We start from the raw sequence: 27,928 nt of genomic DNA on the forward strand, positions 1-27,928 counted from the left end.
AAAGAAAGAAAGAAAGAAAGAAAGAAAGAAAGAAAGAAAGAAAGAAAGAAAGAAGAGGAAGAAAAGAAAGAGGGAAGAAAGAAAGAAAGAAAGAAAGAAAGAAAGAAAGAAAGAAAAGGGAGAGTTAATCACATGAGACAATGTATATGTTAATTATCTTGATGTTGGTAATCATTTCACAATGTATATGTATATCATATCATCACATTATAAACTTTAAATACATATGACTTCATCTGTGAATAATTTCTGAGTTAAGCTGGACAAAAAACAAATAAAAGCACCTTGTAAAATAAGATACATATATTTGTGTGTGTGTGTGTGTGTGTGTGTGTGTGTGTGTGTGTGTAAACTATTTCTAAGGAATGCTCAAGAAAACAGGTAACAATTTCATCCAGCAAAGAAAAAATGGCTGGCTCTGTGACAAACAGAAAAGAGACTTCCTTTATTACCTGGATTTAAAATCATTCAAGAAATTAAAAAACAGACTTGGCACTCAATTACTAGACTGGAGTACAGGGCCAAGTTAACAAGATAAAATTAACTTTTTATAAGGTTTTCCTCTTGACACCAGAAAAAGTAAGCAACTAAAAAATAGGAAATATGTGACAAGCACCCCAATAAAAAAAGACATGAAGCTTTGGGCTGTCCGTTTAATATTTATAAACAGAATCATGAAGGTGCCAAGAAAAAGACTCATGTTCAGTTGAACTCAATATTTATTAATAATCTACTGGGTTGGGGCGCCTGGGTGGCTCATCAGTTAAGCGTCCAACCTTAGCTCAGGTCATGATCTCACGGTTCACGAGTTCGAACCCAGCATCTGTCTCCCTCTCTCTCTCTGTCCCTACCTCGCATGTGTGCGTGTCCTCCCTCTCTCACAAAAATAAGTAAATAGACATTTAAAAAAAGATTTTACTGGGGCGCCTGGGTGGCGCAGTCGGTTAAGCGTCCGACTTCAGCCAGGTCACGATCTCGCGGTCCTGGAGTTCGAGCCCCGCGTCAGGCTCTGGGCTGATGGCTCGGAGCCTGGAGCCTGTTTCCGATTCTGTGTCTCCCTCTCTCTCTGCCCCTCCCCCGTTCATGCTCTGTCTCTCTCTGTCCCCAAAATAAATAAACATTGAAAAAAAAAAAAAGATTTTACTGTATAATAAGAGCACAAAAATGAAAAAGAGATCTATCCTGTTCTGAAGAAGATACATACTTGAAAATATAGGTATATTAACGTATAATTATATAGAACATACTAAAAGCAAAGGCAGAAACATACAGAGTCTGAGGGAAGCGGAGAAGACAACACAGAAAACATCCAGAAGTTCAGGGAAGATCTCCCAGAGGCAATCTCTCTCAAGACCTTAAGCTGCATTGCTAGCAGTGCGATGTGTTAAATAGGGAATGTGAAACCTTACCTCTCTTCATGCTCACTACAGCATACCTCCAATACCAATACCGTGGTCCGTCTTTAGTTCCCCGGAGAGTTGGGAGAAGCAGGACAGGACGACAAGGAGACTTGGAATTTTTCCGTACATGAAATGATTAAAGGAATTAGGGCCTGGAAAGAAAATAAAATCTCAGGAATTAAATCCTTCTACTTTTCTCGAGCGCCATCACCGAGGGGAAAGAATAGCATGTGTTTCTTCGAGGAACCGGTACCAATAGGCAGATGCTACAGGAAAGTATCTAAACCAGTTCCATTTAAAAACCATATACTTTACCCATCGGAAGACCATGGATGGCTTGTGTTGCCACTGAAAATGGAGGTCAAATGCTCCTCAGAAAGGCTGTGAGGTGATCCCTCAGGTAATAACTAAGGTTAAGCCCAGTCTTAGGAGATTCGAGACTTCTTAGGAGATTCTAGACTTCTTAGGAGATTCCTCCACTGAAAAGGGAGGTCAAATACTCCTCAGAAAGGCTGCGGGGTGATTCCTCAGATAATTCCTAAGGCTAAGCCCAGTCGCAGGAGATTCTAGAATTCTCATAATAGTCTTGCATAGATTTACAAAAAAACCACCTCATTTTCATTGTGCTTTATGGTTCAAAAACACTTTTGCACACATTATTCCACATGAATTTCACAGTTACCTCATGACAAAGCCCAGGCCAGGGTTATCATCCCCTTTTCACAGAGGGGAAGTTCAGAGAGAATCCAATAGCTTACATGGAGTGGTGTCTGATCCCTAACCCAGGTCTCCTGATTCCAAGCCAGTCATTTTTTTCATTTTAATTTATTCATTTACTTAAGTAACCTCTACACCTAGTGTGGGGCTTGAACTCACAACCCCAGATCAAAAGTCGCATGCTCTTCTGACAGAGCCAGCCAGGAGCCCCAAAGCCATTTTTAAGTGTGTCAATAATTCTCTATATTCTCCTGCTACATGTCAATCCAGCAAAGTTGTCATCCAAATGAGAAAAATGACATAAATGAAATGACTTCTGCATAAGTTAAATTGACTCAGTTTAAAGCACTGTTCTTCATTCATACATTAGACCTTTCTTAATTTTTGGTGCTAAAAGGTACTCTCAATTATTAAATGATAAAAGTATTTGTTTCAGGTCCATAACTGACTAAATCAAATTTTGACCATCAATATACGTTCCCCAAAAAACTTTCTGGAGATTTTGCTGGTCCGTGCAATCCCAAATCTGGAAAGCATCAAAGAAGAGATATGAATAAATAGAATTTATGGGACTGGCTACAGCAATTGGGGAAGTATAAGCGAAGAAAATACAGTAGATGGCTGTTTTAGCCCTGGAGAAGTGCAGACTATTCCAGAAGCTATCAAAGAAAATTCGGAATACAATTCCACATACACATCCCCACCCCACCCAGCTGCTCTTGGAATCAATTACCTGAAGCCATAATGTATATGAAATCTGCACCAACAGAAACTTCCTGGGTGAATTTCCAAAGTGGCCTGAAATAACCCTGAACTAGGATCTAGAAGCTTAAAAAGCAAAGAAAACTGTGTGAGAATAAAGCACAGGGCAGATATAACATTCAAAACGAGTTGCTATTTATGCACAAAACATTGTGTCTGACTGGATATCCATGCACCCTAAAGACGTTTAAGGCACGTAAAAACTAACCAAGCTTGGGGCTCCTGGGTGGCTCAGTCGGATGAGCGTCCGACTTCGGCTGTGAATTGGAGCCCCGCGTCTGTGAGTTCGAGCCCTGTGCTGACAACTGGGAGCCTGGAGCCTGCCTCAGATTTCGTGTCTCCCTCTCTCTCTGCCCCTCCCCCGCTCATGCTCTGTCTCTCTGTGTCAAAATAAATAAACATTAAAAAAAAAAAAGTAATTAAGCCAAAGTGAGCCATCATGTGCTATCATACCCACGTGTGGATTTCATAAAGCTGAAATCACCTACAATTCAACTTTTACCCAGTTTTAATTTGCTTGAGGTATAATCTGGCAGTGTGTGAAACCAATTGATTGCTCTATTTTCTTTCTAATTTTAAGCCACAAATCCTTGGAGAAACGCCGCATTTATTTCCCCCACTTTACCTACAAAACAAACAGCCAGAGCACAACTTATTTTAACAATGTGGATTATGGAATGATTAAGTCAATCACCGCAATGAGAGGGGATCACCAGGACTGATGAAATAAGTAGCTTTGGAGTGCCCCTCCCCACATAGGGGCGCTGGGAGACTGAACTGCAGGCGTCGTTAAGCCTCAAGGCGCTGGCTGCAGGGAATCCAGAGCCTTACCTCTGCACTCCATTCACAAAGCTGAACGGATGGTAATTAATTCGTGATTAGTTCATTTCAGCTAATATATGAGCCTAAGCTTTTGCTGAGTGATGTAATATTTCAGAAGTAGAACTGTGCGACGGAATTTATTGGACTTCCTGAAATCACCAATGTAATTGTTTTTGCTGTTCACATATTAGGCGCAGTCTCAAGGGGGAAAGCTGATTCTTCTCATATAATACTCTTTTCCCCCCGAAGTTTGAAAGTCTGTCATCTTTCTCAATATATTCACTTCGTTAAATAGTTTACAGCTTGCAAGAGGGTCACAAAGTCTGAGTAACAAAATGACTGTCCTGACAGATTTAAACAATAAAACCACCAGATTGTTACATAAATGTTTTTCTCAGAGGCTGTTTCTGAAACACATACTAAATGCAAATATTGAAACACCTGCATGCCAAGCCCAATTCTTTTAACAGATGTTAATCCCTGTGCATTTAACCAATGGATTTAGATCACACAAATGTAACTTGCCCCCTTCAGACTATCTTGGAAAGCTACCAATTACTTTATTTCAAATTGACAAAGAAGCTATTACTCCCTACGTTAGAATTTCTATTTTATACTTTATAATGGGAATATCTGAAGGCAAGCAAAAAAATATGGGAAGCCAAGTTGAAACTCAGACAAAGCCTCTAAAGTACATCACAGGCAATTATGTAAGTTGTCTATTTTAGCATGGAAGTTTTACAAAGGTCCATAAGGTTACAAAATTTAAAAATTTTTCTGCATGGCTCTGGAGATTGAAATTCTCAATTAATGCCTCACTAATCGGGACAACCCACCGAAGAGCAGTCATCTTTTTTCCTTCCATTCTCGAGATCTGGTGGGTACCTTAGCTGATAGCTAAAGCCTTCCCTAGGTTATTTCCTGCTTGGGGATGTCTCTAAGAGATCTTATTTTTAGGGCAGTTTTAGGTTCACAGCAAAACTGAACAGAAGGTGCAGAGATCTCCCATCTACCCTCTGCCCCCACACACGCATAGCCTCCCCCATTATGAACATCCCCCACCGCAGTGCTGCATTTGTTACAACTGATGAACCCACACTGACACATCATAATCACCCAGAGTTTACATTAGGATTCACACCCAAAGGATCCATAGTTTACATTAGGGTTCATTCGTAGTGTTTTACATTCTATAGGTTTGAAAAGACGTGTGACTACATGTATCCACTAAAATTTACCATACAAGGGCCTCGGGTGGCTCAGTCAGTTAAGCATCCAGCTTCAGCTCAGGTCATAATCTCACGGTTTGTGAGTTCAAGCCACGCATCGGGCTCTCTGCTGTCGTGACAGAGCCCACTTTGGATCCTCTGTCCCCCTCTCTTCTTTTCCCCTCTCCAACTCACGCAGGTGTGCACAGGAGCATTTGCACTTTCTCTCTCTCCCTCTCTCTCTCAAAAGTAAACATTAAAAAATTTTTCCATACGGAATATTTCATTGCCCTAAAGATCCTCTGTGTTCTACCTACTCATCCCTCCCCTAATCCTAGCTTTTTAAATTCTTCTTTAATCACCTCCCCAGTTTTCCAGCCTTGAATCATTGTTATGAGTCAGTCGTTCAGTAATAATGAAAATTATCACTCCAGGGCCCAAATGTATATGGCAGACCCCCCACTGGGCGCTTGACATACATGATCTCATTTAATTCTCAAAGATGCCAATAAGTAGGTTTTATTTTCCACAGTTAAAATAACTCATCAGACACGTGTAATTTAACCTGACTCCCTTAGTGAATAAGTGGTAGAGTCCAAATTTTAACTGAGCCTCAAAGTCTATGCTTTTCACTGAACTGTGATGCTTCTCACACAACTATAAAGTCACGTTCTGTAAAGGAGCCTTTTATCTTCATTTTAAAACACATGCTGTTCTTGTTGTTTTGAGAGAGAGAGAGAGGGAGAGAGAGAGAGTTATGCAGAAAAAAGGGAAGCTACTTGGGGCGCCTGGGTGGCTCAGTCGGTTAAGCGTCTAACTTCGGCTCAGGTCTGATCTCACCATTTGTGAGTTCGAGCCCCTTGCCGGGCTCTGCACTGACAGCTCGGAGCCTGGAGCCTGCTTCCGATTCTGTGTCTCCCTCTCTCTCTCTGCCCCTCCCCCACACTCGCACTCTGTCTCTCTCTCTCTCTTTCTCTCCAAAATAAATAAACATTTAAAAAATTTTTTAAAAGAAAAGAAAACTACTTGGACTGCCAAATTATTCCAAATATATGTGCTGGCCTTATTCTCTGCTTCTGGACCAGAAGCCAGGCTGCCACACTAGAGCAGATACCTAGTTAGCTTTCAATAAATATGGACTTGTTCCTTATGAGTTAGTATCTATGTGGATTATGCTATCTCAGAATATTCCCTGCTACCTCCTGCCACCTATCTTGTGCACATTGCATGGCCCTATTTATCCAAGGAACTTTTGGATGAAAGCAGCCAGATTTGTGTATGAAAGTTACTTCCATCCCTTATGTTTAATCAGAGATAAATCAACACAATTCACTAACACACCAAGATTAAACTCCAGTAAAATCAAGCCAAGAGTTGGCTGTAGAATCCTGGCCTGCTACAACTATGAAATCATAAAAACTTCCAGATTCGTAGTTAGGAATTCTGTTTCTTTGGTCACTAAAGCAGACAAATGGGACACTACAGACAATTATTTATCATTTTGTTACCATGGACAACCTTTCTAACTGTGGCCTTTTCTCATCCTCCTATATATTCTCCAATACCATCTATAATATTCAGTACTGTAGTGGATACCAAATAAGCTCCAGAAGTAGTTTCTGTGTTCTAAGACCTTAGAACTTCCTTGAGAAAAAAACTATTAACTCGTATGAAACCATTAGAAACAACAAAGTATATATTAGAAGGTTCGTTTAAAAATCCTGGTGGGGATGGGGCGTCTGGGTGGCGCAGTCGGTTGAGCGTCCGACTTCAGCCAGGTCACGATCTCGCGGTCCGTGAGTTCGAGCCCCACGTCGGGCTCTGGGCTGATGGCTCAGAGCCTGGAGCCTGTTTCCGATTCTGTGTCTCCCTCTCTCTCTGCCCCTCCCCCGTTCATGCTCTGTCTCTCTCTGTCCCAAAAATAAACGTTGAAAAAAAAAATTTTTTTTTTTAAATCCTGGTTGGGGGGTGCACCTGGATGGCTCAGTCATTTACCAGGTTAACCGTCCAACCCGTGGTTTTGGCTCAGGTCATGATCTCAGTTTGTAGCTTTAAGCCCCATGTCAGGCTCTGTGCTGATGGCCTAGAGCCTGCTTTGGATTCTCTCTCCCCACCTCTCTGCCCCTATCCACCCCCTCTCTCAAAATAAACTTAAAAAAGAAAGTTAAGAACTTAGGTAAATTACGAAAGAGGGGTGCTTGGGTGGCTCAATAGGTTACGCATCTAACTTTGGCTCAGGTCATGATCTCACCGTTCTTGAACTCGAGCCCCACATCAGGCTCTCTGCTGTCATCACAGGGCCCGCTTCAGAGCCTCTGTCCCCTTCTTTCTCTGCCTCTCCCCCACTTTTGTGTGGACTTGCTCTCTCTCAAAAATAAAGTAACATTTTTTTTTAATCCTGGTAGGGTTTATAATTACAATGGAAGTTCCAAGAGAGTTTCAAGAGAGATAGCATTTCACTAAAATGCAGGAACCAAGAAGGCTGAAATAAGGTAGCTCTTATAATGTTGATTTTCAGGGATGGGTAGTTTTAAAAAGGATATAATAGAGTGAGGGTAGTGTTGAGAAACAATTCTTCATGGATCTGTCACATTTCTGCATTTCTTACAAGTAGAGGCACTGTCATTGTTCCAAACTATCTTTTCAGGGATGTTTGTGTAGCTAACCACCTTGGAAGATAGAGATAATGTCTTTCTCTAGGGCAAAGAAGCAGGCATTCTTAACCCCCACCAAAATGACTAAAAGATTCAGGTCCTTCAGACTAAGGGTTCCTCTCTTGTAATGCAACCCATCATGCTTGTATGCATCACCTACTCTTTATGTGGTCCTGCAAGAGTGGTGCTCGGGACACCAACATAAATGCTAAGCCCTGGCTACTGCTATTTGCTGTGAGTCGTGAAACTATGGCAGCTAACTTATTAGCTTGCAAGCAGGGTAAAATAACATACCCTTTGCAATTTCTAACGGGCATATTTGAGGCAGAAGCCATATACTGAATAAAGGCCTACTAACAGGAATATGCAGGGGGAAACACAGAAAGATAGGAGTTTCTCTATGTAGTTCTAAACAGCAAACGGAGGGTGCCCGGGTGGCTCAGTCAGTTAAGCATCCAACTCTTGGTTTCGGCTCAGGTCATGATCTCATGGTCTGTGGGATCGAGCCCCATGTTGGGCTCTGTGCTGACATCGTAGAGCCTGCTTTGGAGGCCACCTCTCTGCCCCTACCCCACTCATTCTCTCTCAGAATAAATAAACATTTAAAACATTAAAATAATAAATAAACAGCAAGTGTAGTAGGTCCTTATAGCTGAGCTAAGAATGAACAAGCCATGGGGCACCTGGATGGCTCAGTCTGTCAAGCATCCGACTCTTGATTTCAGCTTGGGTCATGATCCCAGAGTCATGGGATTCAGCCCCACATCGGGCGAAGTGTGGAACCTGCTTAAGATTTTCTCCTGCCGCTCTCCCATGTGCACTCTCTCTCTCTCTTTCTCTAAAATAAAGAAAAATCAAAACTAAGGGTGCCTGGGTGGCTCAGTCAGTTAAGCGTCTGACTTCGGCTCAGGTCATGATCTCATAGTTCGTGAGTTTGAGCCCTGCATCGGGCTCTGTGCTGACAGCTCAGAGCCTGGAGCCTGCTTCAGATTCTGTATCTCCCTCTCTCTCTGTCCCTCCCCCACTCACGCTCTGTCTCCCTCTCTCTCAAGAACTGAATAAACATTAAAAAAAGAAGAAGAAAAATTAAAACTAAAAAGAATGATATAGCCAGATTCTGCCAAGTGAGTTAATTATAGCCCAGGCTTAAATTGACTATATTTGGAGAGACATTTTTTCTTCTAGGTGACATTTGAGGTAACGTAATAATACATTGAGTTGTGATCTGTAGCAGGAGAGAATCAATACACTTCCCTAAAATTGCCAACACATCACAATGGGACTTAGAAAAGTCCTGTCCCGCGTGATTTTTATGTTCAAAATAATAGGAAAAAAAAATCACAATATTGGCATAGTTTCTTTTCAGTGAATTAAATTTACACTTTATCAATTATGTTTCCCTTTCCATGTTAGTCACTGGACGTTCAGAGCCAAATTGAACTTGGCTTTACTCACATGGGTGTGAATTGTTCAATTCCAATTCTCCCCAGCTCTGACCTTCACATTATATTTCCTCATGCATACTTTTAAAAAATTTCTTTTTTTTTTTTCAACGTTTATTTATTTTTGGAACAGAGAGAGACAGAGCATGAACGGGGGGCGGGGGCGGAGAGAGACGGAGACACAGAATCGGAAACAGGCTCCAGGCTCTGAGCCATCAGCCCAGAGCCCGACGCGGGGCTCGAACTCACGGACCGCGAGATCGTGACCTGGCTGAAGTCGGACGCTTAACCGACTGCGCCACCCAGGCGCCCCTAAAAAATTTCTTAATGTGGGGCACCTGGGTGGCACAGTGGGTTAAGCGGCCGACTTCAGCCTAGGTCACGATCTCACAGTTCAAGGGTTTGAGCCGCGCATCCGGCTGTGTGCTGACAGCTCAGAGCCTGGAGCCTTCTTCAGATTCTGTGTCTCCCTCTCTCTGTCTGCCCCTCCCCACTCTCTAGCTTTCTCTCTCTCTCTTTCTCTCACTCAAATATAAACATTAAAAAAAATTTTTTTAGGGGTGCCTGGTGGCTCAGTCGGAAGTGCCTTCCTACTTCAGCTCAGGCGGTTTGTGAGTTCGAGCCCTGCGTCGGGCTCTGTACTGACAGCTCCGAGCCTGGAGCCTGCTTCTGATTCTGTGTCTCCTTCTCTCTGCCCCTACCCTGCTTGTGCTCTGTCTCTCTCTGTCCCTCAAAAATAAATAAATAAATGTAAAAAGAATTTTTTTAAAGTTTTTTTTTAAATTTCTTAATGTTTATTTATATTCGAGAGAGAGACAGAGCACAAGCGGGGGAGGGACAGAGAGAGGGATACAGAATCTGAAGCAGGCTTCAGTCTCAAAGCTGTCAACACAGAGCCCAAGCCCGACATGGGCTCCAACTCAGGAGCCATGAGATCATAACCTGAGCAGAAGTCAGGTGCTTAACCAACTGAGCTGCCCAAGTGCCCCTCCTCATGCATACTTTTAATCTTATTTTACATATTCATGTATATCCCCTCAACTCCTCTGGAATGAGGTAAACCTTTAATCAGTCAACAATACTTCACTGATTATTGAAATAATTAAGCAAGCTTTGCTGGACCTATTAACTGCTTGCCCAAAATTGTGTCTTCTTTTCTCCTTCTCCTTCCGAAGGCTAAAGGGGAAATTTTATGTTGAAATGTATGTCGAGCAGGGAATGTGACTACACTCTTCAGCTTGTGGATACTGCATAATTTTCGGCTCATTCAGCAGACAAACCCAAAAGCCAAGAGAGGGACAAAGGGAATGAGCACGAAACAACATAAGTTCTTCCCCAAAAGTCCTAAAACGCCCCATGATCGTGAAGAGAGAGGGTGCGATCCAGATCGTGTCGAGATACCACAATGATTGGCTCTACATAAAAGTGTACAAAGAATGTGCTTCTAGACTACTTGACATATCTGGGCTGATGGCATAATATCAGTAACGTGTCCTGCTAAATTGTCCTTTTCACCTTCACGTCTGTTTACAAGCATTATTTATTGACACAAAACACCACATGGTTTAATTAAGTTGAAATAATTCGGAGCAGGGAATGGTGCCTAGACAATCAGAAGATGCTTTCCAAATGTTCTTCCAATGGAAGTATGTGGAATCCCTAAAATAACAATAATTATTTCAGCACCATAAATCAAGCTAAAATATTTGTTTCCAGAAATGTCCAGTAGAATGAACACCTTCCAGACCTATGTCATCTCAACATAATACAGCTGTCTGGAACAACACTGGAATTTCTCTGTTTTTCTTTTTTAACGAGAAAGCACCTTTTGAGGCATGGATGATGATAGGTGAGATTTACAATATCATATTTAGGAGCCTACGGAAAAAGTAAATAAGAGAAAGATAACTCTAATGCTTTGAAGAAATGATTTGTAACTTCACTTATAAGGAGCTTCTCTAAAAGGCAATTAAGTATGCAAATGTAAGGGAGGCGGGGTTCAAGGCTTCAGGAAATCATGAAGGATTGGAAAGAATGATGTTTTTAACCAGTGGCAGGCCATAAAAATAGATGAGAGGATCTATTTAAGTCTTCCTCTAGATTACACCTCTCTAGAGCAGTGCTCCACTGCAGAGGTTAAGAGCCAGACTTTGGGATCAGACAGATTACCTGGATCAGTCAAGCCCCATCACGTCCTCTCTATGTTCTTGAGAAATTGCTGCAACCCCAGTTTCTTCATCAGCAAAATAGACATAGGAAGGTTGTTGTGAAAAACAAATTACATAATGCCTGGAAAGCACATCGAATAATGCCTGGCTCACATAAACTCCATACATGGTAGTTTTTTTTTTATTATTCCTTTTTGATTTAATGATCGAATTTACTGCAACAATGCAGTGCCAGATGTATTTTCTATTTCTGATTTTATGGCTCTATATTTAAGCCTATATTGTAGGCAGAAGTCTACTGTTTTCTACAGGGCCTTAATTAATCGGATTATAACGTTTCCAAGGACACCTAACTTTTTCAGACCACTAGAGTTGTATTTAATGCTAAATATGTCACGTGTCCTTTTATTTCCCAACCATTATTGGAAAGCTTGATTTGACACTTTGTCTCGACTACACAAACTTTATTAATATAAGCAGATGATAAACCTTCCGAGTAGAGCCTTCCTGGAGATTCCCAAATGCAAATCACACATTCTGAAATCTTCTCAAATGTTAGACACATCTTAATTGTGTTATTTATCACACATCTCAATGGGCATTTCCATACAATCTCTCTGGATGTATCAGAAATAAGACACAATATTAAATGCAGAGATGCTGTCTGCGTTTTAAGAAAATCAAGTCTTTTTTTTATAAAACCTGACTGGGTGACCAAATTGACTACAGCATTAATGCTGTACCCAACATTTCATTGTGAAGTAGTTAATGTCAAAAGAGATATAACTTCATTAAAACTAATCACTGCAGGAGCGCCTGGGTGGCGCAGTCGGTTAAGCGTCCGACTTCAGCCAGGTCACGATCTCGCGGTCCGTGAGTTCGAGCCCCGCGTCAGGCTCTGGGCTGATGGCTCAGAGCCTGGAGCCTGTTCCCGATTCTGTGTCTCCCTCTCTCTCTGCCCCTCCCCCGTTCATGCTCTGTCTCTCTCTGTCCCAAAAATACCCCGTTCATGCTCTGTCTCTCTCTGTCCCAAAAATAAATAAACGTTGGAAAAAAAAATTTTTTTTTTAAAAACTAATCACTGCAATAACTTGCAACAAATTTCAATCATATGTTAAAAGACACATATAAAACAGGCAAATCAGAGTGCAATTTGTGTTACAAAGAGCTGTGTTGCTTACAGAAGAACATTTGATCTAAAAAAACTGTGAAAGAACTGTGAATTAGGGGCGAGTGTCACTATTACTTGAGAAAAACAATCCAAAATTAAACAGTTCTGGATTTTAATATATCAAGAAGATACATGGTTTTACCTAGAAAATTTATATTTATAACTAATGTAATAGGACTGAACCGTTGTGCTAATTGAGGAAATGTATGATTACTTATTAATTAAGAACTGATTAGCTGTTCTGTGATTGTCCTAACACCTTTGTTTTATCCTCTTCTGTAAGATTACCTGCCTTTTGGCTGGCCTCCTCAACCTGGATAGGTTATAATATAATAAGGGACCCACGGATCTTTTTTTTTTTTAAGTATATTTATGTATTTTGAGGCAGAGTGCGAGCAGGGGAGGGGCAGAGAGGGAGAGAGAGAATCCCATGCAGGCTGTGCATGCAGTCAGCACGCGGAGCCTGATGTGGGGCTTGAACCCACAAAAGCCGTGAGATCATGACCTGAGCCAAAAACAAGAGTAGGTCGCTTAACCGACTGAGCCACTTAGGAGCCCCCGGGATCCACAGACCTTTTTTGTACACAGCCAGATAGCATAGATGATACCTATAGACAGCACATAACCAAATGGGTGTGGCTGTGTCCCAATACAACTTTATAAAAACAAGTGGCAGGATAGATTTGTTGACACCCCCTGCATCTTGTTTCTGCAAAGAAAACTCTCTTCTTACCTCCTGACATAAGTTAAAGAAGAAAAAAGGGAATATATGCACGCATTGACCACCTGACCCAAATGTTTTCTCAAATATCTGAAAAGTTCAAGATGAAAAATTGGGTTAAAAATGTAATTGCCCACCTCAACTGTAAAAGTTGCCCTAACCTAACAGTAAGTCTTGCTGCTCAAAGATTTCTTTTCACTGTATGTGTAGATCACACAAAGATCTATTTAAAAGCTATTTATTGGGAATGCAAGCTGGTGTAGCCGCTCTGGAAACCAGTATGGAGGTTTTTCAAAAAACTAAAAATAGAACTACCCTACGACCCAGCAATTGCACTACTAGGCATTTATCCATGGGATACAGGGATGCTGTTTCAAAGGGACACATACACCCCTGTGTTTATAGCAGCACTATCAACAATAGCCAAAGTATGGAAAGAGCCCAAACGTCCATCGATGGATGAATGGATAAAGAAGATGTGGTATATATATATATATATATATATATATATATATATATATACATACACAATGGAGTATTACTCGGCAATCAAAAAGAACGAAATCTTGCCATTTGCAACTATGTGGATGGAACTGGAGGGTATTATGCTAAGTGAAATTAGTCAGTCAGAGAAAGACAAATATCATATGACTTCACTCATATGAGGACTTTAAGAGACAAAACAGATGAACATAAGGGAAGGGAAACAATAATAATATCAAAACAGGGAGGAGGACAAAACTTATGACTCATAAATATGGAGAACAAACTGAGGGTTACTGCAGGGGTTGTGGGAGGGGGGATGGGCTAAATGGGCAAGGGGCACTAAGGAATCTACTCCTGAAATCATTGTTGCACTATATGCTAACTAAATTGGATGTAAATTTTTTTTAAATAAAAAATAAAATTAAGAAAAAAAAGCTATTTCTAAGGGCGGCTGAGTGGCTCAGTCAGTTAAGTGGCTGATCCTTGATTTCAGCTCAGGTCATGATCTCAGGGCTTATGGGCTCAAGCCCCACATACAGCTGCTCACTGACAGCATGGATCCTGCTTGGGATTCTCTCTCCCTCTCTCGCTGCCCCTGCCCCCCTCAAAATAAATAAATAAGCATTTTTTAAAAACTTAATCTATAAATAAATAAATAAATGCTATGTCAAATAAATAATAGATAAAAGCATAAATTTCCTCAAAGAGAATATTTCTGGAAAACTTAAATGTTTTTCACTTTCTAACACGAGTAACTCTTTTCCAAAAGGTGAGAACAGTTAGAAATTACTAAACTTGCACTTAATGTATTGCTCTCTTCAGCTGGGAAAAAACAAAATTCAAATTCTGAATATTGTGGTACATAAAAAGAAAACACCATGAGCAAATGTTTGCACTTAAGTGAAAACTAAATGTGGTTCTAGCTAAATTCTAGGCTGGAACTAAATATTCTAAGAAAAGTGATATAGGTATAAGGTAGCTGTCATCCTTTATTTTTATATACTCATTCATTTATTACACACACACACACACACACACACACACACAGAGCACACTGTGTGCCAGTACCTTTCAGGCACCAGGAATACGGTAATATGAAAACAGACAAAAAAGTTCACAGAGCTTATATTCTAGTGGAGGGAGACAAAGAATAGGCAAAGGAGGGGCTCCTGGGTGGCTCAGTCGGTTAAGCGTCCGACTTCGGCTCAGGTCACGATTTTGCGGTCCGTGAGTTCGAGCCTCGCGTCGGGCTCTGTGCTGACAGCTCAGAGCCTGGATCCTGTTTCAGATTCTGTGTCTCCCTCTCTCTGACCCTCCCCCGTTCATGCTCTGTCTCTCTCTGTCTCAAAAATAAATAAATGTCAAAAAAAAATTTTTAAAGAATAGGCAAAGGAAAAATGTAAAATATATAATGTATTAGATGACCATAAGTACTGTAAAGAAAAATAAAGTAGGGGAGGAAAGTAGGAAATACAGAGTCTGGGAGTTACAATTTCATATAAAGCAGACACCAAGGAAGTCCTCATCAAAAATGTAATATTTGAGGGGCGCCTGGGTGGCGCAGTCGGTTAAGCGTCCGACTTCAGCCAGGTCACGATCTTGCGGTCCGTGAGTTCGAGCCCCGCGTTGGGCTCTGGGCTGATGGCTCAGAGCCTGGAGCCTGTTTCCGATTCTGTGTCTCCCTCTCTCTCTGCCCCTCCCCCGTTCATGCTCTGTCTCTCTCTGTCCCAAAAAAATAAATAAACGTTGAAAAAAAAATTTTTTTTAAATAAAAAAAAATAAAAAAATAAAAAAAATGTAATATTTGAGCGGCATCTGGATGGCTTAGTCAGTTAAGTGTCCGACTCTTGGTTTTGGCCCAGGTCATGATCTCAAAGTTCATGAGTTCCAGCCCCACATCGGGCTCCAGGTTGACAGCATGGGGTCTGCTTGGGATTCTCTATCTTCTTCTCTCTCTGCCACTCCCCTGCTCATGTTCTTGCTCTCCCTTTCTCAAAATAAATAAACAAACTTAAAAAAAAAAAAAGAATGTATCATTTGAGTGTAGACCTGGAGGCGGTGAGGGAATGAACCAAATATGAGGAAAGAGTGGACTAGGCAGAGAGAACACCAAGTGCAAATGCCCTGAGGCGAGAAGGTGCTTGGTGAGCTGGAGATGCAGAAAGGAAGCCAGTGTGTCGCAATGTAGTGAACAAGGGGAGCAGTAGAAAATTGAGTGAGAAAGATGGAGGAGGGGATAGTGGAAGGCAGGGAGGGAAAGTAGGTGAACGATCTTAAAGAGTTTTAACAGAGGAGTGACTTTTTTTTAATTTTTTTAAATGTTTATTTATTGTTGATAGAGAGAACACAAGGGGGGGAGGAGAAGAGAGGGAGGGAGACACAGAACCTGAAGCAGGCTCCAGGCTCCGAACTGTCAGCCCAGAGCCCAACACAGGGTTCGAACCCACGGACCGTGAGATCATGAGCAGAAGTCGGACGCTTAACCGACTGAGGCACCCAGGCGCCCCCAAGGAGTGATGTATTAATAGATCATTTTGGCTACTGTGTTGAGAATAAACTGGAGAGTCGAGGATAGAAGTGGGGAAAACCAGTTAGGAAAATATTACAGTAACTTGGTGCGATATATGGTGGCTTGGACAGAGACGTTCCTATTTATTCCCCTGAATGAATACTCTCCGGGAAAGAAACAGGGAGACAGCTTAAAACACAAGTCTTGTTGCTGTTCAGCCGCCTTCCCTTTGTGAGGGATCCAAGAGAGGTTTTCGGGGTATTCAAGTGAATGGAATCTGAGAACCATATGCAATATCTCATAGGGTTTTCTCTGCAGGATCAGACGTTCTAGATTGATAACATTAAACTGGGGAGGGGCAGAGAGACGGTGGAAGGGAGGATCTGAAGCAGACTCTTCACTGAGAGCCAAAAGCCGGATGTGGGGCTTAAACGCACAAGCCATGAGATCATGACCTGAGCTGAAATCAAGAGTCGGATGTTTAACCGCCTGAGCCACCCAGGGGCCCCCGAGGTCTTCATTTAAATGTCCCACTGAAGCCCCTCCTCCAAACATCTCAAGGTCTAGAACTATTCCTTTCCTATGCCCCTGAACATCTGCTCATTGCTTCCCAAGTCCGAAAGCCAATTACTGGCTAAGCTAATTCATGTTAGATGGCAAATGATACAATTTTCCTTTTGGGAGATAGTTCCTAAAATCCCAAGGAAAGAATAGCTAATGGTTGAATTTCAGACTCAGTGACTGTCCGGTAGGGTCAAGAAAGGGGGATATTTCTCTGCTGGGGATCCCTGAAGTCACATTCTGTAGGTAGCTATGGACACCATCTACGTACAGACATATAAAGAATAGTAAAACAAATTTTCAGTTCACAGAAGCATGCTTCTTTCAGCAGTGCTTCATCACATATATTTCTAAAATGTCAATGTGAGGTTTTTCTCTTCAAGAAATGACTGTAACTGCATTGATTTTTTGTGTGTGATGAAATGATATTATCCACTCACAAAGAAAAAAACGATCAACGGCACGCATCAACATGGATAAATCTTAAAAATGTAATGAGTTGAAGAAAGAAAAAGAAAGAGTCACAGAGGAATACATCCAGTAGGGCTCCATTTACTTAAAACTCAAAACAATGGAAATAAACTATAGATGGCTTATGGATACATTTATAGGTGACCAAACCAGAAAGAAAAACAAAGAAACGATTAGCTCAAATTTCAGGCAAGCAATTCCCTCCATGAAAGAGGAAGAAGCAGAAGAAAGTTTTGGTTCCTAAGATAAAGAAATGTCCTAATTTTTAGCTGTTACAGTGGATATTCATTACATTATTATTCTTGAAGCTGTACATATGTCCTCTTTCAAATGTGTATCGTATTTCATAATAACAAAAGAACACCAAGCACTATGAGAAACCATGCAAAGAAAATAATACTTACCCAAAACCTACCACCCAGAGTTAAATATTAACAACCTGCAGGATATCTTTCTTTTTTATACACATGCACACGCACAAAAATTTACGTGTATGTAAAATCATATACTGTCGATACTGTTTGCAGCCTGTTCTTTTTTTCGACAATACACGATACACATTGTTGTGAGATGAACTCCATGACGTGTAATCAAGGAAACACATTGTCAACTAAGAACTCACACAAAAGGGAATGTTCCCACCGAATGTGATTAAATATATTTCCCTCAGATCTCCAGGATTCACATGGCAAGAGGATTTTATACGTTCCAAACAAATTTCCAGAGAATGCCACACAAAGCTGACCTTTCCGACAAAAGTAAACTTAGCCATACAACATCTCTTTAATCCACAGTCAAACCAGATTTTTTCACTTGTAAGCTAAATACTTCTTTACTAGGGAACAAATGTGCCAAAAACGATATTCATCATTTTCAGCACAGAAAAAAATAACCATATTACATCAGAGCCCATAAAATATTGAAAATGGAGGAGTTATTTTCCCACTTCTGACCTTCATATCATGTGTAAGACATAGCCATACAGCATTTAAGTTCTTTTCTGTTAATTACAGAATTATTTCCATCTAAGACCCCAAATTATCTCTCAATCACGGCAACATTTATGAATCCTAATTGCCTGTTACTACTGTGTTAGCAAACTATTGTTTGAAACTGACATGCCTTCTGGACCAAGTTATTGCCATGAACAAACTACTTGCTAGCCAGAGCCTCAGTAAATATTTCCTATGAACTTGAATTTTTCAATATGGCAAGCCGCAACTGGTAACCATACACTTCACACTCATGGCTTTCTATAAATGTTTTAGTTTGAAATAATAAATGCTTTTAAAAATACCTCCACTTTGATAGGAAAACCCTATTCACCTCACAGCTCATTCCCACTTTTTAGTAATTTTTCTCTCATCAAGTTGACTCAAATTGAAAACATATCACCAAGAACTGAGCCACATAACAGCTTGACAGAGGTTCCAGAATTGAGGCTGAGGGGCCAATGAGTGGGACCTGAGAACTTGCGGAGAAAGGGATTTTTCTTATCAAAACATGATCCTACGTTTGGAAACGTGCTCACAAAAATAATTTTGGCTAAGTCGATTCCGTGCTGTTCCAACCATCCCCCAAACTGTGTTTTTATCAGTCTGAAAGATTGTAAGACTCCACACCTACAATTCAAGTTTCTCATTTCCTCCTAAATAAACTAAATTGAATTTCTGTGGCTATAGCCGTTTGAAAGGATTTTCCCTTTGTGAGTGAATGCAACGTGCATCGATACTCCCAATTCATTAAACCTTGTCGTTCACAAAGCAGGAGACTTCCAGAACAGCAGTAACATGCCAGGCTTTATGAGATTTGAGGCAAACACTGTGATCAGAGTGAGTGAAAATGTCTCAGCACAACCAAGAAAACTCTGTTGAGGAGTTCGAAATGGAAGACCCTCACATCTGGACACAGGGGAGGATTGCAATGTTTAGATGACCTTCTTCGCTCTGTGTTGCTGCGTGCATGTCTGCCTTCAATAAACCAATTTGTCAAATGGCATATCACCTAGGAAAATGCAAGATAGTTCATCCAATCCATGTAAAAAATTGTGCCGCATAGGTAGGAAAGATACTCACAAGTGGACCCAAATCTTGTGAAGTGTTGAACAAGATAAGAAGCAAGTAAACTTTATTTTATTGTGGAATACCAGATAGCCACCTTAATTGCCAACTTTCATCCTCATTCATATGTGTGGTAAAAGGTCACTAGTCCTGAAGTTCTATGGATTCTGCAGGTACCACTTACAGACTAACAAGTCGACAGGTTTTCTGTGCCAAAAATAGTTCTCGTCCCCTTCATGATTTCACAGGACACACACCACAGTGAGCAGAACATTAATAATGGATCTGCAGACAAAGAAAAAGATTGCATGTGAGTTGCCATATGTGTACAAAGAGAAGGAACAAATTCGAATTATGAAGAAGGCTTCGGCCTCGGGTGGTTTCCATGAGGTACCAGCTTGACAAAGATATCAATAAGTCATAGGAGATTGTCCTGCTTCCCTCACCTAAGCAACCATTTGTGTTGTCTTGGTCACATCAATTTTTTCTACCTTACAATTTGTTTTGTCCATTTGATTTGTTTTCTTTGCATTTTATATATGGAAATATGAAATATGAAAATGTATATGGAAATATCTTCTAACAAAATAATTATTTTTCTTCAGAAACAATTTTTTTCAGTAGGCTCTACACCCAATGCAGGGCTTGAACTCACGGCCCTGAGATCAAGAGTCGCATGCTCCACTGACTGAGGCAGCCAGGTGCCCCTGTTTGGAAACGTTTTTAAAGAACGTGCTTAAGAAGATGTTTCTTTCCCACGTTCTCCTTTATCCTAATACTCCTGTTGGACAAATATTCCTCAAATATCCTTTTGTTCCTTTGCTCCTGCACTCAAAATCTTTAGTGCTTTCCACTGTCTTTAGAACAAGGTCAGTGTTCTTAATCTGTTATTAAGGCTTTCAAAATATGGCCCAACCTCTTTTTTGTTTAATTTCTCTCCTATACAAATCCCTTGACGAGACCAAAGTAGATTATTTTCCACTTTTCCTCATCCGTGTAGCTTTCTATCTCCACTCACTGCTCAAGTTGTGACCCCTCCATGTATCTGTCAGCTGTGCCTCAGCAACAAACAGCCCCCAAATCTCTGGATTACAACAAATATCTATTTTTCATTCATATTACATGTGGATTTTTACTGGGCTTCAGTTCTGCTCCAGGCCCCAACTCTGCTCTATGTGTCACTTCATTCCAGAACCCATGCCCAAGAAGAAGCCACTATCCAGGACAGACTATAGTCCTAGCAGAAAACAGAAGAAAAACATTCACATTTAAAGCTTCTGCTCTGATGTGGCATATGTCAGGACTTACTCATATTTCATTACCAAAGCAAGGAATATTGGCAAGCCCAACATTAATAGACCAAAAAAATATATTTCCCCCAAAGGGGTGCCTGGGCGGCTCAATGGGTTGAGCGTCCAACTTTGGCTCAGGTCATGATCTCACGGTCTGTGAGTTCGAGCCCCGCGTTGGGCTCTGTGCTGACAGCTCAGAGCCTGGAGCCTGCTTCGGATCCTGTGTCTCCCTTTCTCTCTGCCCCTCCCCTGCTCTCTCTCTCTCTCTCTCTCTCTCTCTCTCTCTCTCTTTCTCTGTCTAAAATAAATAGATAAATAAATAAGTAAACATTAAAAAATTTTTTTAAGAAATAAGATATATTTCCCCTCTAAGTAGATATTACAAATCACACTGCAATTAGCAGGAGCATATAATCCTGTTACAGGAAAGAAAAGAAGTTAATAATTGGAAAAAAAAAAAATCAGCCCCACTACCTGAATCATCTACTCTCCTCCTCTGCTAACAGGTACACCCTGTGTTCAAGCTTTGGTGTAAGTCCTCTGTTTATCCACCTGTCTAATCTAAAGAGCACTGGGTCTCCCTGGAGCATTGCTTACCACTATTCCACGATTAGCACATAGTTTATGCTACCATATATAAGTTATCATATTCCTGACTATTCCATAACCTCTACGAGGATAAGATTAAATCTTATGCCTCTTGATTACTTCACTGACTGTTTAAGGTATGTTCCTGTATAACTGTTTGTAGTTGAAGGAGTTATTAGTGATAACGTTTCTCCATCATGGGAAACAAGTTTCATCTTTAAAGAATAGATGTGGTTCGAATGAGTATTATTGCCAACTTTTCATGTATTCTTTCCATTCTTTACAGCATTACTAAGATAAATCTATAGAAGCACAGCTTGTGTGCACACAAATGTCTGAGGTCTAACCAGTTAAATAAAGTGTGTGGTGTAAAATAGGGCCGTGACAAGGTGCCACACTGGCTTCACCCTCATGTTAGCCCCGGTACGAAAACAGTAACTTGGACAAATAGAGACGTAATGATTTCTTTTAGTGAAAAGCAGCTGTGCTAAAAATGAAAAGTTTTAAAGATATCTTGGTGTTTTAAAATAGTTCTCCTTTCAAGGCATCTGGGTGGTTCAGTCAGTTAAGCATCTGAGTCTTGATTTCAGCTCCGGTCATGATCTCACGGTTCGTGAGATCAAGCCCCATGTCTGGCTCCGTGCTGACAGCCTGCTTGGGATTCTCTCTCCCTCTTTCTCTGCCCCTCCCTGGCTTGTTTGCTCTCTCTCTCTCTCTCTCTCTCTCACTCTCACTCAAAATAAATAAATAAACATGAAAAATTTTTAAATAAAATACTTCTGTTTCTTATCAACATTTAGTCCCTCCCTAGTAACAGATTCACAAGTCATGTAATTCAGTAGGATTTTCCCCAAAGAAAATTCCTTGCAACAAACCAGCAGGAGGCACAGTCCCACTTACTCAGGGTACGTCTATCACAGATTTCATTTCTAATGTCTTAATGCCTTTCACCGGGCTTATCAATACTCAGTAATTTATTCTGAATGCTGCACAGTCACTTCACTATATTGCAAAATAGTGCTTTTCACATTTCTCCATCAGCTATATTCTTTTTTACATCATCACTTAAACATGGTTCTGACGTTAGGAGGTGACTTCTGTCTCATGAAATCCCACTTCTCCATTCAACAGCTAGGCAGAATCTCCCGGCATCTCCTCAGACGCCTTCCTCAGGTTCACATCTATTCTCATGTGCTTGCTTAGCTCTTTTCCCTTATTTGAAGTTATGCTCATGACTCTGAGTAATGCAACCATTGCCTCAAATAGAATCCATTAGGTAAAAATTCATTCCAAACTCATCTCAGGCTAGTGAGGAAGACTGGGTAAACCTCAAAAGGTCTAGAGGTTGAATTTCATTTGGAAAACTATCCAGAAGTTCAACTGCTTATCCAGTCCTTATCCTAACTAGGAGAGAGGCCTAGGGATGTGCTGACAGAAAGGAATTAAGGCTCCACCAGGCACCAGTGAAAACCAGTTTTGTAGCTCAGTGCTGCTCACTGCGTCTGAGGAGGGAGGTGAGGGAGAGAAGATGTTGAGGGAATAGCGGGTCAGGAAACTTCACTCTTGGCCCCTCCAGAGCCTCTGAGAAGTATTATTCACACTCAGTTTCAAATTGGGAAGCTCTGGTATACCTACAATGAAAAACCTTTTCTGACAAATAGCTCATATTTGGAAACTCCCTTCCTAAAAATAGTTTACTTTCAACATGAAGACCAAATGCTCTGGAAGGTAGCGAGGCACCATCATTTCCTTGGATTTAAAAGGTAATTTTTGGAAATAAAGGAAATGCCATTTGGAAAAGAAAAAAGAAATATATAAAGAGGGCTTTACTTTAAAAATCCCAGACTAGCAGCTACTTTAGGCAGTGAGGGTATAGAGCTAAATAATCCATCAACTTAACCATTCGGAAGAAAACAAAGATTTATTTGATTTTTTTAAATAATCAATATGGTTGGCATTCTGAGCTTTAGTAAAAATGAAACTACTCAGATCATTGATTGAAGTAGGGCAATACAGGGAGTTGAGGAATTAAACCTTAGGCTACAGCATAGAAATAGAAAATTCCCTAAGATATCTGCCAAACCACCTTTTCCTCCCCCGAGCTTCATTTAAATTTTCAAAAGATAACTATTCTATATTTAAGCACATCCGATGTGGGGAAGGGGAGCTATATCCTATCTCATTGTTAATAACACTCATCAATGCTGCTAAATTGTTTTTCACACGGGACCCAAAGGAAAAAAATAAAGGATGGTCTAGCCCATCCCTCATGATGGCTGACATGCTATCTCTAGGACCTAATCCCATTCAAGGCCTTTCCGTGGAGTCCAGAATGGGTGTAGGAGCCACTAAAGATAAGCTAAGGCTTTCCATATGTGTCCTTTCTCCTAAAAGAGAGGGGGGGAAAAGGCTCTCTTTCAACAGGGATGTATCTTCCCAAATCTCCCAAAAATCTGAATAAGATTCTTTAAAGACAAACGTTGGCCATTTTATTGATTAATAGCACTAAGAACAAAGAAGGAAAGAAGTCTGATTATTAAGAAAAAGATACTTACATTTTTTAATGTGTGCTTTTCTAGGATTTAAGTACACTAAATCCTAATGATTTAACTACACATCAGTGAATACCCAGATCCCTCAGGAAAAAAGGCAAACATTCCAAAAGAGGAAAAACATGGAACTTTCTTTGATGTAGAGTACCAAATAATATATTGCCTGCTTAAATTATATAATTGTCCACAGGAAGTTGGCTAACTAAAAAAGAAAGGTGTTACATCTCCAGGAATTTTTTTTTTATGTTGCCTATGGTAGATGGGGTCTATATTGCTGAGATAATACTTTGGAAGCATTGGATCTCCTTCTGATAGAAAACCACATATCTGGTGAGACACAACTTCTCCTGAAGCTTCTAAGAAACAACTTTGTGTAGGTGATGGAAAATTAGTTTTCTTCTGAAACTCGTATCAAATTCTTGTCACCCTTTCTCCCCTAGAATTACAGAACCACAAGAACCTAGGAAGTCATCTGGAAAGGGAGAAGAGAAGAACAAGTCACAACAGAAGAGTATACCATTCAACATGGAAGGAAATAAGATAACAATGTGTATTTCAAATCTAGGCACAGCTTTAGCACAGCGGTGCCATGGTAACCACTCCACAGAAGGAACAGAGGATTCTCTCCCATTTGCAGCAACAGAGCTAAGCAACTGCCTGACCAGGTGCCTTGCTCTGGTCTAATGGCCCAAGAGCATGGGCTACAGACTTACAATGCCCGTATCGTGTTCATACACTGTCTCTACCATTTATTGCTTTCATGACCTTGAGCCGATTTCTTGACTTCTATGCCTCAATTTCCCCATCTATAAAATGAAAACATAACAGCAACCTCATAAAAACTGTTGGAAAGGCTTAGTTGCATAAAGCATACAGATGCTTCTCACAGCACTTGGAAGACGGTAAGCACCCAATAAATGTCCGCCAGTAATACATTTCTCCTCCTCTTCTTCTTCTCCCCCTCCTCCTCCTCCTCCTTCTTCTTCTTCTCCTTCTTCTTCTTCATTTATAGAGGAGGATACAGAATTAATGAGGAGTAAGGAGGAGATGTGACCAGTACAGTTTCCTACAGTTCGTTAGCGTTCCCTACAGTATCTGCATCTCAGAAATATTTGCCACCAAATGCATACTCTTCCTTTGCTCTGTGCAGCACTGTTTGTCCACACTCCCAGGACACCCACTTTGAAGAAAGCTGACTGAATTTAATGGAAATAGTCAATCAATGCTGTTTGACTGAATAGCTAGCATTCTAAAGGTCTGAAAAAATGAATAACCTCAGGCTGCACAAACTTGAATACTAGAAAGTAACATCCTTTGATGATCGACGGTCCATCTCAAGCATTCAGGCTGCTTAAAAGATAAATGTCTTTACAGTGTGCACAAGATCCCACTTAAGTAGTAGTTCTTAGGTTTTATTGAGTCTTGCAACCCCTTGGAGAATCAGATCAAAACAAAAAACAATTCATCCAGGGGAAAAAATGCGCATACACATACTCACATAACATGCATACAATTGCACAGTGGGTTCACAGACCTGGGGAAGTCCATGAAATCCAGGTTAGGAATCCCTGTTGTAAAGAGCTTGGAGGTCAGGGAGGAGAATCTGTTTCAGAGATGCTTTTTTTTTTTTTTTTTCTATCTAGCTATCATCTTCCTGCTTTGTTTTGTTTTGTTTCTGTTTGATTTCTTTCCCTTCTTTTCCTGTTCTCTTTCCTATCTTTTACCTCTCTTATTCTTCCTTTCTCAGTCCTCCACCCCCTTCCTACCTTGGCGATCAGACAAAGCCGCTATCACAATGCCTTCTCCCTTCCTCTCCCTCCCCTCTGTATCCTTCCTGACCAGCTGATTCCGGAGAGGAATGGGATAACTTATCAATAGGCATAGGTTGCTCCATAGGAATATTGGCCAGCCTAGGAAACAGTCTTTCTTTGAAGGATAGCAGATCTAACTCCACTGGGGAGTGTTTTCTCCTAATTCTTCAGTAAATGTGGCCACTTTCCATTAAATATACACAGATTCACTGTATCCTGTTTTCAGGGAAACAGATTTGCTAACAAGTTAACCACGCTGGTATAGATATCTGTGTGCTCATTTGTCCTATGTCTGTGACTTTTTTTTTTATGGTGCCCATCAACTTAGTTCCAACTATTCAAAAATATATATAACATAAACAGAAATAGTCCTTATTTAAGCAACCCTTGCATTAAAATGTGTCCATCTCCGCTGGGTTTCTTGTTTCCCTGTAATGTGTGAGTGAATTCCACTTGTATCGATATAAAAATTACTTAAAAATTAATCTTTTAAAAACTCATAATCCAATCCTTTGGAACCCTTGACCAACTTTTGTAATCTTATATTTAGGTTTTTTATATACATTCTACCCATAGGGTTGCCTAATATGAAAATCTGCTTAAGTAATTATAAGACTGGAAAGCCTCAAACTAAAATAAAATGTAAAATCCTGGACTAAAACACTTAAATGAAATACTGTTCAAAGGGTTTGTCTTATAGTTTGCCTTTTGATGCATTTTATACATCTATAATATTCCACCATCAAAAAAAATCTAAGAAGTCAATATTTCCATTCGTAAGCAAATAAAAATTCTTTGTGTATACCCAAGAATTTTCTTTAAGGATGCTTTTCAAGAGAATAGTCCTTTGAATTTTCCATGTGAAAGTTTCCACACAAACTAACTACGATATGACAACCATGTTTTTAATAACTCAGATTTACCACCATAAATGTGCCTCAAATGGGACATTTTGTGAACTCCTGGGCATGCAAAATTCAAGGAAAGAGACAGATGCTTTATGTGAACATCACACATTTAGTTCAGTTTTCTGAATATTTCATAGCAACTCCATTGGCATTTCTGCTTACTATAATGATCATTCAAGGTTCCATTACCGTGAAGTCACTCGCTGGACGGAAATACTTTTTTTTTTATTTGGAAAGGAAAAAAAAAAACATATAAAATGAATAGCATTGGCAAATGTTTCTAATCATTTCCTTAAAATACCAAACCACCAAACAATCTTTTTATTTACTACGTTTTGCTTGGGTACATAAATCAAAGGACAATAACAAGCCTAATGTCAAAGAAACTTTTTGACACTTCATACATTTGAGCAAGCTTAGCCGATAAACAGTTTAGATGAAGTTATGGTTTGAAATATGTTTCCCAAGGGGACTGTGGTTCATAAATTGCTATAAGGCTACCTCTGTCATTATTGATTTGAGACGTGCTCAAGGCACCCACAGCTATTACCAAGTCTAGCATTACCTGACCTGCTTTTTCGGAGAATGATATCGGTTATACAAGGACAACTAACCATCCATCCTATAAAAAAACACGCAGTTGGCCTGTCACCATATATATAAAATATTGCATTCTATTTGAAATTCTGACCAACAATTAAAAGAGGAGGAAATGTAACCCTTTCCCACGGCTTAAACAATTTTTATAATCCTGAGGTGATTAAATCAGTGGTTTTAGAGCAACTGTACTGCAAGAGCCTAGAAAATAAGAGAATTTTTAAAAATATCTCAAGCGAAAGAAATTCGCACCGCAGCATTTTGTGATTATATTATAATCCATTACCCTCATTCATTCCCTTATCTTGGCAGTTACATCTTCCTTGCAGATAACAGTTTTTAATAAGCTTATTAAAAATGAATCCACGGTCAAATCAAATATTTGTTGTATAATGTGTGCGTGTTTATTCGTTTCCCTGCTGCAAAACAGAACATATCTCTGGTGCTTCTCAGTGAGGGTTAAGAGTATGGAACAGTTTACACCCCAACCTGCACCGTGCCCTCCGCCTTGTGGATTTGGGAAATGTCAGAACAAAGATCGGATCAAGGATCCTGCTACTTTTTATTCAGATCTTCTGGTCTTAACCATCAAGGAAACACTTAAAGGTTAGTTATGACTTGATCGTTCTGCGTGAGATTTGTCATCAGTGACCCGGCTTCACGAAAGCGTGGAACTGAAGTGTATCGGAAACGGACTTGGTGAGTGTCATCGACTGTTAGAGATGTGATAAATTTATGAATTTTATCAGCCTCACTTTTAAAAGTCCTGATAAGTTAAACAGTCAGAGGTGGAGGTTTTCCTGCGAACCCCCTTAATCATCCACGAGGGCAGCATGACTGCACATTTGAGGAGAGTTACACAAATAAAAACTTGACTGCGTCACTTTCACACAAAGAAACCTGCCAAACGTAAAGGAAACTGTTTGCCTTTCTTGTTTAACAAGAATATATATATGTGTGTGTGTGTGTAACTCCCTGGAACTACTGATTTAAAGCACTTTGGATAACTCATTCAAGGAAACACCACT

Source organism: Herpailurus yagouaroundi, unplaced genomic scaffold, assembly GCF_014898765.1.
Source record: "Herpailurus yagouaroundi ecotype Mexico unplaced genomic scaffold, PumYag 28, whole genome shotgun sequence".
NCBI lineage: Eukaryota > Metazoa > Chordata > Mammalia > Carnivora > Felidae > Herpailurus > Herpailurus yagouaroundi.